This window comes from Dasypus novemcinctus, chromosome 22 (assembly GCF_030445035.2).
Source record: "Dasypus novemcinctus isolate mDasNov1 chromosome 22, mDasNov1.1.hap2, whole genome shotgun sequence".
Classification (NCBI taxonomy): Eukaryota; Metazoa; Chordata; class Mammalia; order Cingulata; family Dasypodidae; genus Dasypus; species Dasypus novemcinctus.
The window spans coordinates 69,692,103-69,699,942 of record NC_080694.1 but is presented as its reverse complement, the minus strand read 5'-3'; positions in this window follow the sequence as shown (position 1 = coordinate 69,699,942).

Here is a 7,840-nt window from a genome sequence, read left to right as displayed (position 1 = left end):
TTCCCCAATAGTTACCTCCTGAGAGCCTCCTTGTTCCTCAAATACGGCTTTTCCCTAAGCCTAACTCAGCATATAAATGCACTACCTTCCACCCAACATGGGATGGGGATGACCCTCCCTGGCACTGAGGGATTACTGCCAAGCACCAACTGGTAATGTAAGTGAAAAAAGACATTGAACCAAAGGGGGGAATGGATAAAGACAAATGAATTGATATTGCTAAGTTTCAAAGTGAGTCGGGAGGTCATTTCAAAGAATATAATTTTGTATGTGTCAGCAGGAATTCATTGACTGTCAAAGTAAATATTACCTCAAATAATGGGGTCCCTGATGGCTCTGGAGAAATACAGACACTATAAGCAGGGCAGACATCTCAGGAGTTTGGCACCCTACCAGTGGGCCCTACTTTGGAATTAATTCTCCCCAGTGTGACAGAGTTGGACACAGATGTGGTTTCCCTACACAAGCCTTTTCTGTACTTCTATTTGAACCTATAGTTAGTACTGGAGTTGATAGATGTGTGTCGAAGAGACTTGAATCTTTGGGCTGTCCATGTGCCAGTTGGGACCTGAATCTTAACAGCATTGCAACACCTACTCTCCAGTTCATTGGACTCACCCAGGATAACTAACAAGAAGATGATGGACAATGACCATCTCAAGGAACAGAGAAAGTATGCAACTGCAAGAAATATAGTCCCACCCATCTGCCCCATGGGATCTAAGCTCCCTCTGAATTAGAGATGGAGTGGGTATCACCATTCCAGAATACTCAGGATTGGGACATGAATGATGGACTAGACTAGATTTACTGGTATTCTACTATAGACTTAGTGTGATTCTTGCAATGGAAGAATTGTTATCATTGGCGTGGAGGTAGTGGCCACTGGATGTTCTGAAGGAAGGGAGAAGGAAATATAGGTGTAATATAGGGATATTTTTGGGACTTGGGAATTGTCCTGAGTAGTATTGCAATGCAAGATACAGGCCATTATATATATTTATATTGTCATAACTTATAAAATTGTGAGACAGAGAGTGTAAATAATAATCCAAGCTTAGTGGCAATGCTCCAAAATGTGTTCATCAATTGTAAGAAGTGTACCCCACTAATGAAATATGTTGTTAATGTGGGAAAATGTGTGATGAATAGGGAGCTGGGCATATGAGAATCCCACGTATTTTTCATGTAGACTTTATGTAGTCTAAGTTATTACTCTAAAACATTTTAAAAGTATATTATTTTAAAAATGGATGAATAAATAAGACAGTATTGACAGTTTTAATAGTATACATGATATAAACAGATGTTGTAAGGCTCACTGTGAGTAGAACAGAATGTTGTTCTCCCTGCCTGGAATTTTAAATACCTTCTGTTATGGATGCCTTTCAATAAGAATGCATGTGCTTGTAGGTGTTCACAAGGAGGTCTGCGATTGACTGCATTCCTGTGGAAATGGAAGCACAAGCCTCTGTGGTTCTTTGCTTTCCAGAGTCCAGTGTCCCTCTGCAATACGGCAATGAGAAGTTTCCTGGGAAGAAAAGCTCCAGAGACATGTGCTGAGTAAACAAACTGAACATCTTCCATCTGAAGTTAGATTGAGCCACAAGATTGCAGGAGAGTTTGAACCACCAGGAGACCAACACACAGTTCTTCCATGCATGTCATCAAGCTGTCACCATAATTGAACTTTTACCAAAGCTACCAATGTCTTCTGCAGCTAGTTGTCATTCTTCCCAGAAGATAGGATTTTCTTTCTTATGTTATGGAAACAAAATAAAGGACATTTCATTTTAAAAGTTAAAAGGATACAGGCTGTTTCATTTATCCAGTGAACAGATGCAACTTTTCCTATTTAATCCAACATATTATTATATTCATAGTCATGGGAAATAGATTCCTTTCTCATATTTGTGGACATAAATACCCTTATCTTTATTCTGATTAATAGGAAATTGAAAGGGGAAGGATGACTTTTAACATGGGCTACTCTTGGAAAATAATGGGTAATTTTAGAGGCACAAAATTCCATGAGGAAAAGATGTGTTACCATGTAAAGTTTTACCAAGAAAATGCAGCTGCTCATTGTCTCTCTTGAGTCAACATCCAACTCTTCAACAAAATTCTTAGATGAAAGGTAATGTGACCAACAGTGTCAGTTTTCCCTTGTTAATATAATCCAGAAGAGGCTTACCCTCCACTCAGAACATATAACAGTGTCATCTTGGAAAATTTAGAGCACATTTGATTATTATCAACATTGTGGAAGAAAATAAGCTCATATTTTCTTAAAAGTATACTCTGCAAAAATTGCCTAAGACCAGGCCTCAGATTCAAACAAGAAAGCTTTTGGGTTTTGTTCTCTAGTTAGGATTTAAGGGCAAATTTGAGATTTTCACTGAAAATTGTTTTGGTTAGTTTATTTGTCTTTCTAAGAATTTGCTTGGACTTGGATCCCATGAGTTCAACATGTTCAGATCATTTTGGGAACCTCACAACTGAACATTCAGAAGAGCAACTTCTGTAATGCATTTTTTATTTTGAAAAAAATTTAATAAAGTGTATCATTCATATATGAGCATAATCAATATGTATACAGTAAAAATTATGAACTTATAAAAGAAACATGCTTATCATACAGAGATCCCATACATTGCCCCATCAACAACTTGTTTTGCTATAAAACATGTTACAAACTGTGAAAGTGCATAGTAAAAATATTAATACAATCTGTAGCCCATAGCATATATTTGTTGTGTTTTTGCCCAACCCACCCAATAATTAACACCCTGTATTAGTATTATATATTTGTTATAGTTCATGAGATAACATTCTCATATTTATTCTGTTTATCACAGTCTATCATTCACCACTGGATTCCTGTGTTATACAGTCCAATGCATTATAAAATCCTTTCAACGTGTATATTCAGTGATTCTCACTTTCATCGCAGATGTGCTATCTTCCCCTCAGTCAATTTTAGAATGCATAACAGATTTCTTTCTCTTTGGGATTAATAGTCCAAAAACACTTAAAAATTCTACACAATCTAATTCTGAAAGATCAATAGCTTACATTAGGTGACTGAATTCATGGACTATCAATAAAATCATCCTAAAGCATGTTGGGCATGGGTGCCACTGAGGGAAATAACTTGCTAATTGAATACAGTGAATTAATTCTAGAGGACAATATTTATATTGTAGATCAACAGATCAAATATAGAAGGCAGAGCTGTTTTCCTTACTCTGTTACCAGGTCTACCTAGAGTAGTTATGTACTTCATAGAAAAAAAAATAACTTTATATTAATTGTAGCCGTATCTAACTTTCCTGCTTAAATTTTCCATTATAATATTGTTTGTGGCCCCATCTGTGTGTACCCTCTCTCTCCTACTTTTGTTCACTTAATGTGTCTTTCAATTAATATATTACTTCTATTGTCTAAAATAATGTATCTACCTATGTGGCAATATTTATTTTTCAAGTTGCCTTTTGACAGCACGCAATTTAGAGACCTATTTAGATCATTTTTAGAGCATTTGGTAGATACCTCAAATATATTTCATTACATAGTCTTAACATTTATTCTCTGTTTATGGACCTTCTTTCGATGAAATGACTATTTTCAGGACTGAAGTACTTGCCTTCTTTCTACATAACAAATCACCCTATTACATAATTTTTACTTTAGCTCATCTCTGTAGTTTCTCTCTCAATGATTCCAGTCTCCAAAAGTACAACCTTGAAGCAATTTGTTATTTTTCCATTGGTGATGGTATCTGATTTCCTCCCTACAGGAATAAAATTGGAATGACCTAGGAAGGTGACTAAAAATGAAGAAGAAATGAAAGGGGCACATTTTAGCAACCCAGCAAGTTTCATTCTCCTGGGCTTTTCTGACCAGCCCAGCTGGAGATGGTTCTGCTTCTGGTCATTGCTGTCATTTACATTCTGACTGTTAGGGACCACAGCCATCATGCTGGTCTCACACCTGAGCCCCAAACTCTACACGCCCATGTACTTCCTCTTGTTCAATCTCTCCCTCCTGCACCTCTGCTTCACCACCAGTATCATCCCACAGATGCTTTGGAACCTCAAGGGCACGGAGGAGGCCATTAGCTACACTGGTTGTGTGACCTACCTGTACACGGCTTTGGGGCTGGGCTCCAGGGATGTGTCCTCCTGGCTGTCATGGCCTTGACCATTTCAACATCATCTGCTGGCCCCTCCACCATGGTGTAACCACGCACCCAAAGCCTTTTCAGCAGCTGGCAGCTGTAGTCTGGATCGGTGATTTTGTGGGATCCATGGTGTAGACCATCCTTGTTTTCCAATTGCCTCTCTTCTGCCACCACAGGGTGGATGTCTTCATGTGTGAGGAGCCTGCTCTGATGAAAATTGCCTGCGTGGACACAACCTTCCTGGAGAATAAGCTCACCATAGCTAGTGTGCTTTATGTGGTCAGTTCTCTGGGGCTTATTCTCATCTCCTCTAGCTGCATTGTTAGAAGTGTGCTGAGGATGAAATCTGCTAAAGGCAGGAGGAGAGCATTTGAGACCTGTGGGTCTCACCTGATCACTGTGGTCTTGTTCTTGGGGACTATAATTTCTGTCTACATACAGCCCAAGAGCAAGTACAAGCAGAATCACAGTGAAGTCCTCACTCTTTTCTACACTGTAGTGACACCACCCTCAATCCTCTGATCTACACCCTGAGAAACAAAGAGGTCAAGTAGACTCTGAAAAGACTGCTTAGAAGGGGCCCAAGTTAAAAAGAAAGGGGAAATATATTCAAGAAATCTCTCAGATGTTGGGGACTTTCAGGCATCATCTAATTATGGATTTTCATGTAGGAGAGCACAGCTCAATCACTAAAAAAAAGTAGGTATGAAATTTCATTTCAATGTCATCTGGTAGTTATCTACTATAAATTCTTCTCCTTCTTTCTGGAAATATTACACGTCCCCCTTTTGAGCTACTTTGTAACAGGCATGAATAAATAAATATTTATAGGTTAGTTAATATAGATTTATGTATATATATTTTCATGAATCTTCAGGTGTTTGTTCTAGACTGACATTGGTATGACAAGTCTATTTTCACATCATAGAGTAAATCTTCCCCATGGTGGTTGACATAGGTATGACAAAGCTGTTTTCACACCATAAGGTAAATCCACCCCAGATATCTGAGCTGAGATCATAGCTGCAGACGCTTGATTTACTGGGAATGTTTCCTATTGCTTTCCAAGTCACACATTTAAGACTAATACAGGCAGTCTGTGTTCTATCCATAGTTTACATGAGAAGTGAAAGCCTTGTAACATCCACAATTATATAACAGTTGGCCTTACTTGTGGAATTATTGATCTTGTTCATTCAGAAGTGGTCTATGGGACTAAGTAGACCAGGGATTTTCTCATCTCTCCTATCCACAGAGGAAACATGAAAGAGGTGCAAGGAGCTTAATGTTTCTCTTTTCTTCATCTCATAGCATAAAACAGCTCTCATCTCTTTCAATCAACAGTTTAACTCTATACCTGGGATCTAAGACAAATTGCAAATACATTTTGAATATTGTCATTAAGTCTGAATGTTAAATTTAAAAAACAAAATTGCTTAACAAATAAGAAAAATGTCCAAGTTTACCATTTATATTGTATTCATTTTTTATTAAATAGTCCTTCTTTAAAAGACACATAGATCACAAAAAAAAGTTACATTAAAAAATATGAGGTTCCCACATCTCCCACTCCTCCCACATCAATAGCCTCTTTCATCATTGTGGCACTTTCATTGAATTTGGTGAATACATTTTGGAGCACTGCTGCACCACATGGATTATAGTTTACATTCATTTTTGAGAATATTATATATGGTAAAAATTACAAAATTGTTTTTCTTTATATAGACCATAAAATTTTTACCTATTCTAAAACCATACTTAACAACTTTGGAAACTTTTTAATTTAAAATCTATCTTCCTCACTCTAGCTCTGTGAGTCAGCATGACATTGCAGTGATGGATACATGCCATTGTATATTTTGTCATAACCTACAAAATTGTGTGGGACATAGTGTAAACTATAATGTATACCATAGTCCATGGTTAGTATCAGTGCATCAATATTCGTTAAAAGAAAACTTTCCCTTATTTTCCATATGTTCACAATAGATGTTTTTTTACACAATATTATCAAGATTACTATTGAATTTAATCCTAGACTCTGTTCAGGCGTATATGCAACATGCAATTATTTTATAGGTTTAGTTGTGCTAGAAATAAATACTTTTAATGAATATTATGAAGTTGAATGAGGTCGTATAAAAAACACCATATTGGAGAAGATGAAGGTGATCTAGTCAGAAGACAATTATAAAGTGACTTGGGGGGTAGGCTATGAAAACCTTGTATTTCTCTGTTTACTAAATATAATTGGATTGACATTAAGAATTATAAGTGTAGTGTTAAATGCAAATCTGGACTTAAGTGAGGAGTGATTTCATAGAAAAGAGTATTACAGCAAGGAGAATGCTTTGAAAATAGACATGAGAAAAGGGTTTGGTAAATAATCCTATTACTTATAAGGCATTTATGTCCAAATACTAATAAAAATTAGCTTGTCTATCATCATTGTCAATGCTGAACTGTACTCGAGCCCTGTGATCCTGGAAAACTGTTATGGGTAAAACAATGCTCCTGTGATCTTGAGTTTGAAAACAGATTCCTGCAAAGTCATAGGGGAAGGTTATACTTTGATTCCATTGAACTGGAAGTTATGACTGCCACCTGGCCATGTTGGGCTCCTGATGCCTCTAAATCAGCAAGCCAAGAAGGGAACTACTTCTACTTGTTGGAGTGATTGCTCCTGAATACCAAGGGGAAGTAGAACTGCACTTATACAAAGGAGGTAAAGAAGAGTTTGCCTGGAATACAGGAGATCCCCTAGGGTGTCTCTTAATACTGCCATGCCTTGTGATTAAAGTCAGTGGAAAATTGCAACAACCCGATCCAGACAGGAATAACATATCTTCAGAAGTGAAAGTTTGAGTCACCCACCAGGCAAAGAACTGGAGCCAGCTGAAGTGCTTGCTGAGGGCAAAGGGAACGTGGAATGCCTAGTGGAAGAATATAGTGGTACGTACAAATTTTGACCACATAATCAATGCATTAGTTAGCCAAGGGGGTGGTGTATTAGTCAGATAAAGGGGTGCTGATGCAAAATACCAGAAATTGGTTGGTTTTTATAAAGGGTATTTATTTGGAATAGGAGGTTACAGATACCAGGCTGTAAAGCAAAAGTTACTTCCCTTACCAAAGTCTATTTCCATGTGTTGGAGCAAGATAGCTGCTGATATCTGTGAAGGTTCAGGCCTCCTGGGTTCACCCTTCCTCAGGTTTCTTTTTTCTGGGCTCTGTATTTCTCTTTTCCTGGGATTTACTTCTGTTTCCTCTGTGAGCTTACTTCATGGGGCTCCAGCTTAAGCTTCAGCATCAAACTCCAACATCAAAAACCCTCAACTCTCTCCTTTGCCATCCTTTTATTCGTGAGCCCCCACTCACCAAGCGGCAGGGACTCAATGCCCTAATCATAACTCAGTCAAGCCCAGGTACATATCAGATTACAAACATAATCCAATATTTCTTTTTGGAATTCATCAATAATATCCAATTGCCACAGGTGGTGATGCAAAGTACTAGAAATTTGTTGGCTTTTATTTAGGGTATTTATTTAGAGTAGAAGCTTATAGTCACAAGATCCACAAAAGTTCAACTGAAGGTACCATGAAAGGTACTTCCTTATCCAAAGTCTGTTGCCCCCTGGTTAGTACATGAGTG